At 46.9% G+C, this 7397-nt stretch overlaps 1 non-coding gene across 1 annotated transcript; it reads right to left on the bottom strand.

Annotated features, from left to right (window-relative positions):
• Positions 1–3625: 3625 nt before the first annotated feature.
• On the bottom strand, positions 3626–3697 carry trnag-ucc (transfer RNA glycine (anticodon UCC)). The gene has a single exon. It is a non-coding gene; the product is annotated as a tRNA-Gly (tRNA).
• Positions 3698–7397: the final 3700 nt, after the last annotated feature.

The following is a 7397-nucleotide window of genomic DNA, read 5'->3' as shown; positions in this document are numbered from 1 at the left end:
TACAGGCTGAAGCGCTCTAGAAATCAGCTGATGTGCCATAATAGTTCTTGACTCGAAATTTCGTTGTTGTTTTGTTGGAAATTTTGCAGTGAAATATTAGAATTGAGAAGTCATCAAAGACCGAGTTTTACTGAGTGGATCGGTCTCCTGATGCCCCGCCTCACTTTTTAATACACACAAAGCAGCATTTCGGATTTCTCATCATCTGAAATCAATCAATAACAGAAATAGCACGAAAATCCCAGGGCAACCCTGGAACGATCACACAATTAAAACTTGTCAAGTTCTCAGAAAGGTTCACCGGACCGAAACGTGAACTCTGATTTCTCTTCATACAGCTTTACCACCGACTTCGGGTTTGGTTTCTGATTTACAGCGTAGACATAGTCATCGAGATCGAGATGTACAGCTCGGAAACAGACCCTTCGGTCCAACCTGCCCATGCCGACCAGATATCCCAACCCAATCTAGTCCCACCTGCCAGCACCCGGCCCATATCCTTCCAAACCCTTCCTCTTCATATACCCATCCAAATGCCTGGAAAATGTTGCAATTGTACCAGCCTCCGCCACTTCCTCTGGCAGCTCATTCCACACACGTACCACCCTCTGGATGAAAGCGTTGACCCTTTGGTCGCTTTTATATCTTTCGCCTCTCACACTAAACCTATGCCCTCTAGTTCTGGACTCCCCGACTCCAGGGAAAAGACTTTGTCTATTAATCCTATCCATGCCCCACATAATTCTGCAGTTCTTTCAGTATCTAAAACTTCTCAAGAGTTTTCTTAGAAAACAAAAACGGCAAAAACAGAGGAACCATTAGACTGAGGCCACGCTGCAGGAATTTGTGAGAGGAGGGAATTCCGGGTAACAGTTCGGGAAGCAGAACCCTCTCGAGGAATATGTATTAATTTGAAGTTCGATCCCGTTGATAGATTTGCAGGTTTCTCTTTTACTTTGTAGAAGAGGGGGAGGTGTCAGTCAGCAGTAAGGGGTTTTCACAGGAGGGCATGATTTGGAGATGCCAGTGTTGGACTGGGGTATAGAAAGTTAAAAATCACACAACACCAGGTTATAGACCAACAGGTTTAATTGGAAGCACTAGCTTTCGGAGCGCTGCTCCTTCATCAGGTGGTTGTCCGAAATCTAGAGCTTCCAATTAAATCTGTTGGACTATAACCTGGTGTTATGTGATGTTTAACTTCACAGCAAGGGGTAGTCATGGGCAGCTGTTTAGTGAAGGTCGCTTCCACTGATGTGGGAAGGCAGTGCACGCAAAACCCTCCCTGCCCTAGATAGGTAACCTGAACCAAGATGGGCTTTCCAAGGTCAGGGGGTGCAGAGTGCTGAGGCCGCTGTCATCATTTAATTCCCATGGGTCCCAAGTCCTTGGGATGCCGTGGCGCCTTAATGATGAATGGGATTGTGTGCAACCGAGACAGGGTCGTGGCAGAACAGTGTCGAGAGTGTGTTGCTGGAAACGCACAGCAGGGAAATCGATGTTTCGGGCTCCAGCATCTACAGACCTCCCTGTCTCCGAGCAGAACAGTGTTATCCGCTCAGGTTTCAGCAGAACGTCCGCAGCTACTCCTGCGGGTCCAACGAAACACAAAGCGCTATCCGGGAAGGCAAACGTAGGTGGTGGGGTCAGCCAGCACAGCGTAGGGTGATCCCGGTTCGTGAGGGGAAAAAGAAAACGTAGTGCGGTGAAATTAACATAGGAAGTGAAATTGACAAAGGACGTGAAATTGACATTGTCAGAGCAAACCTGCGCAGGAAGGAGGTAGAGCGTCATGGAGGGGCGGTGGGCAAGATGGAAAGGACGGGGTCAAGGGAGGGCACAGACGGCAGTGTAAGGGCATGAGCAAGTGTTACCCTTCATGGTGTCGTGGGGGGATGAAGGTCGGGTCTGCAGGCAATGATAGTCTCCAGCTGAGAGTCGTGAGAACCCGGAATCAGTGTGTGTGGGGGGGGGGCGGGGGGGACTGTGTGTGTGTGTGTGTGTGTATATGTGTGTGTGTGTGTGTGTGTGTGTCTGCGTGTGTGGGTGCATGCGTGTGTGTGTGGCTGCATGTGTGTGTGTGTGGGTGCATGTGTGGGTGTGTGTGGCTGTGTGTGTGTGTGTGTGTGTGTGTGTGTGTATGCATGTAGGGATATGCGGGTGTGTGAGAGTGTGTGTAGGTGCATGTGTGTGAGTGTACTGGGGTATCAATTTGTGAGAATGTGCGTGAGTGGCTGTGAATGTGGAAGTGTTTGAGTGAGTTTATGAGAGAGAGCTTGTGTTTGAGAGAGGGTATGCATGTGTGTGTGGGTCGGTAGGAGTGTGCTTTTGTGTGTGTGCGTGTACTTGTGTAATGTCCGTGAAATAGTATACAGTGCAGTGTTGTCACGTGTCGTGTGACATGAACCAAAGTGCCCAGTTAAAGTCATCCCCATGGGTACCGAACTTGACTATCAGCCTCTGCTTGGCCACTTTGCATTGTTGGCTGTCCCATAGTGTGCCTTGGAGGATTGTCACCCAGGGGTCCGAGACCGAAAGGCACAGAGCGCTGAAGTGCTCTCCGACTGGGAGGCTAGAACCAGTCTGACTCAAGATTGGGACACAGACAGACTTTAATCTCACACCTTTAATGCATTGTCTGAGCTGAGATGGCATCTCTTGTTAGACAACCTGAAGTTATCTCGACAACGTAACTTTGAAAAGGTTCTGAGGTTCTTATATTAAAGAACGGAAACTAGTAAACCCATTATAAAAGATGAAAGGCTTAACCTAAATGTGTTTAATATATCATTTCAGCTGCATTAAACTGTAATCCTTTTGCTATAAATACTGCGTCTTATGGTCCTTCTTATCATCAGGTTGATCTACATCGGATACACTCCATCCATTCTTTATCCTTCAAAGAAAATCAGTCACCTTCATCAGACACTACCTTCCCTTAACAAATCCATGATGACTATATCGGATGATGACGTGGAGGAGCCTGTGGTGGACTGGGGAGGACAAAGTTCAAAATCACACAATACCAGGTTATCGTCCAAGTAGCTTTCGGAGCACTCCTAAAACTAGTGCTTCCAAGTAAAGCTGTTGGACTGTAATCTGGTGTTGTGTGATTTTTAACTTTATCCTGGATTAAACTTTCACTCACTGTGTGGTCACTTCTATCATCTCTCAGAGTTTTATCGAATCATTTTCTCATACTGGAAATATAAAAGCAGCTGGTGTCCACTCCTCCTATTTCTGACCTGCACCTAAAACAATAACATTACCGATTCGATATGAGAAATAACGTTGTTTGGATATTTGTGAACTGTCCACCCACATTTCACTTGATATTAGGCTGTAGTTCACAAAAAACAAAATGAGAGTAATGTTGAAATGAGTGAAATCCGGAAACATTTCTTTCGAAATAAGATGGAAAACCAAGGAATTCTGCCATGACTCGTGTTTCTTTGAACCGTGCTCGACTTGACTCCTTAATCCTCCTGGGGACATCCTCAACTTCAAAGTTGTGTCTGCACTCCAGAGGTCTGGCAGACTCAATGTGATGTGCAGACGGAGGTGTTTCATTCCCACTGAATCGATCGGCTCTTTTGGTTGTGGAGTGGTGTTAAAATGCACTGCTTGCGATGGCCGGGAATCGAACCCGGGTCAACTGCTTGGAAGGCAGCTATGCTCACCACTATACCACCATCGCTACCGGCGGACGCGCTCTAGAAATCAGCTGATGTGCCATAATAGTTCTTGACTCGAAATTTCGTTGTTGTTTTGTTGGAAATTTTGCAGTGAAATATTAGAATTGAGAAGTCATCAAAGACCGAGTTTTACTGAGTGGATCGGTCTCCTGATGCCCCGCCTCACTTTTTAATACACACAAAGCAGCATTTCGGATTTCTCATCATCTGAAATCAATCAATAACAGAAATAGCACGAAAATCCCAGGGCAACCCTGGAACGATCACACAATTAAAACTTGTCAAGTTCTCAGAAAGGTTCACCGGACCGAAACGTCAACTCTGATTTCTCTTCATACAGCTTTACCACCGACTTCGGGTTTGGTTTCTGATTTACAGCGTAGACATAGTCATCGAGATCGAGATGTACAGCTCGGAAACAGACCCTTCGGTCCAACCTGCCCATGCCGACCAGATATCCCAACCCAATCTAGTCCCACCGGCCAGCACCCGGCCCATATCCTTCCAAACCCTTCCTCTTCATATACCCATCCAAATGCCTGGAAAATGTTGCAATTGTACCAGCCTCCGCCACTTCCTCTGGCAGCTCATTCCACACACGTACCACCCTCTGGATGAAAGCGTTGACCCTTTGGTCGCTTTTATATCTTTCGCCTCTCACACTAAACCTATGCCCTCTAGTTCTGGACTCCCCGACCCCAGGGAAAAGTCTTTGTCTATTTATCCTATCCATGCCCCACATAATTCTGCAGTTCTCTCAGTTTCTAAAACTTCTCAAGAGTTTTCTTAGAAAACAAAAACGGCAAAAACAGAGGAACCATTAGACTGAGGCCACGCTGCAGTAATTGTGGAGAGGAGGGAATTCCGGGTAACAGTTCGGGAAGCAGAACCCTCTCGAGGAATATGTATTAATTTGAAGTTCGATCCCGTTGATAGATTTGCAGGTTTCTCTTTTACTTTGTAGAAGAGGGGGAGGTGTCAGTCAGCAGTAAGGGGTTTTCACAGGAGGGCATGATTTGGAGATGCCAGTGTTGGACTGGGGTATAGAAAGTTAAAAATCACACAACACCAGGTTATAGACCAACAGGTTTAATTGGAAGCACTAGCTTTCGGAGCGCTGCTCCTTCATCAGGTGGTTGTCCGAAATCTAGAGCTTCCAATTAAATCTGTTGGACTATAACCTGGTGTTGTGTGATGTTTAACTTCACAGCAAGGGGTAGTCATGGGCAGCTGTTTAGTGAAGGTCGCTTCCACTGATGTGGGAAGGCAGTGCACGCAAAACCCTCCCTGCCCTAGATAGGTAACCTGAACCAAGATGGGCTTTCCAAGGTCAGGGGGTGCAGAGTGCTGAGGCCGCTGTCATCATTTAGTTTCCATGGGTCCCAAGTCCTTGGGATGCCGTGGCGCCTTAATGATGAATGGGATTGTGTGCAACCGAGACAGGGTCGTGGCAGAACAGTGTCGAGAGTGTGTTGCTGGAAACGCACAGCAGGGAAATCGATGTTTCGGGCTCCAGCATCTACAGACCTCCCTGTCTCCGAGCAGAACAGTGTTATCCGCTCAGGTTTAAGCAGAACGTCCGCAGCTACTCCTGCGGGTCCAACGAAACACAAAGCGCTATCCGGGAAGGCAAACGTAGGGGGTGGGGTCAGCAAGCACAGCGTAGGGTGATCCCGGTTCGTGAGGGGAAAAAGAAAACGTAGTGCGGTGAAATTAACATAGGAAGTGAAATTGACAAAGGACGTGAAATTGACATTGTCAGAGCAAACCTGCGCAGGAAGGAGGTAGAGCGTCATGGAGGGGCGGTGGGCAAGATGGAAAGGACGGGGTCAAGGGAGGGCACAGACGGCTGTGTAAGGGCATGAGCAAGTGTTACCCTTCATGGTGTCGTGGGGGGATGAAGGTCGGGTCTGCAGGCAATGATAGTCTCCAGCTGAGAGTCGTGAGAACCCGGAATCAGTGTGTGTGGGGGGGGGCGGGGGGGACTGTGTGTGTGTGTGTGTGTGTATATGTGTGTGTGTGTGTGTGTGTGTGTGTGTCTGCGTGTGTGGGTGCATGTGTGTGTGTGTGGCTGCATGTGTGTGTGTGTGGGTGCATGTGTGGATGTGTGTCCTGTGTGTGTGTGTGTGTCTGCGTGTGTGGGTGCATGCATGTGTGTGTGTGTGGATGCATGTGTGGGTGTGTGTGGCTGTGTGTGTGTGTGTCTGTGTGTGTGTGTATGCATGTAGGGATATGCGGGTGTGTGAGAGTGTGTGTAGGTGCATGTGTGTGAGTGTACTGGCGTATCAATTTGTGAGAATGTGCGTGAATGGCTGTGAATGTGGAAGTGTTTGAGTGAGTTTATGAGAGAGAGCTTGTGTTTGAGAGAGGGTATGCATGTGTGTGTGGGTCGGTAGGAGTGTGCTTTTGTGTGTGTGCGTGTACATGTGTAGTGTCCGTGAAATAGTATACAGTGCAGTGTTGTCACGTGTCGTGTGACATGAACCAAAGTGCCCAGTTAAAGTCATCCCCATGGGTACCGAATTTGACTATCAGCCTCTGCTTGGCCACTTTGCATTGTTGGCTGTCCCATAGTCTGCCTTGCAGGATTGTCACCCAGGGGTCCGAGACCGAAAGGCACAGAGCGCTGAAGTGCTCTCCGACTGGGAGGCTAGAACCAGTCTGACTCAAGATTGGGACACAGACAGACTTTAACCTCACACCTTTAATGCATTGTCTGAGCTGAGATGGCATCTCTTGTTAGACAACCTGAAGTTATCTCGACAACGTAACTTTGAAAAGGTTCTGAGGTTCTTATATTAAAGAACGGAAACTAGTAAACCCATTATAAAAGATGAAAGGCTTAACCTAAATGTGTTTAATATATCATTTCAGCTGCATTAAACTGTAATCCTTTTGCTATAAATACTGCGTCTTATGGTCCTTCTTATCATCAGGTTGATCTACATCGGATACACTCCATCCATTCTTTATCCTTCAAAGAAAATCAGACATCTTCATCAGACACTACCTTCCCTTAACAAATCCATGATGACTATATCGGATGATGACGTGGAGGAGCCTGTGGTGGACTGGGAGGACAAAGTTCAAAATCACACAATACCAGGTTATCGTCCAAGTAGCTTTCGGAGCACTCCTAAAACTAGTGCTTCCAAGTAAAGCTGTTGGACTGTAATCTGGTGTTGTGTGATTTTTAACTTTATCCTGGATTAAACTTTCACTCACTCTGTGGTCACTTCTATCATCTCTCAGAGTTTTATCGAATCATTTTCTCATACTGGAAATATAAAAGCAGCTGGTGTCCACTCCTCCTATTTCTGACCTGCACCTAAAACAATAACATTACCGATTCGATATGAGAAATAACGTTGTTTGGATATTTGTGAACTGTCCACCCACATTTCACTTGATATTAGGCTGTAGTTCACAAAAAACAAAATGAGAGTAATGTTGAAATGAGTGAAATCCGGAAACATTTCTTTCGAAATAAGATGGAAAACCCATGAATTCTGCCATGACTCGTGTTTCTTTGAACCGTGCTCGACTTGACTCCTTAATCCTCCTGGGGACATCCTCAACTTCAAAGTTGTGTCTGCACTCCAGAGGTCTGGCAGACTCAATGTGATGTGCAGACGGAGGTGTTTCATTCCCACTGAATCGATCGGCTCTTTTGGTTGTGGAGTGGTGTTAAAATGCACTGCT

Source organism: Chiloscyllium punctatum, chromosome 15, assembly GCF_047496795.1.
Source record: "Chiloscyllium punctatum isolate Juve2018m chromosome 15, sChiPun1.3, whole genome shotgun sequence".
Taxonomy (NCBI): Eukaryota; Metazoa; Chordata; class Chondrichthyes; order Orectolobiformes; family Hemiscylliidae; genus Chiloscyllium; species Chiloscyllium punctatum.
Note: the sequence above shows the minus strand (reverse complement) of the source record. Positions and strands in the feature narration are given on the sequence as shown.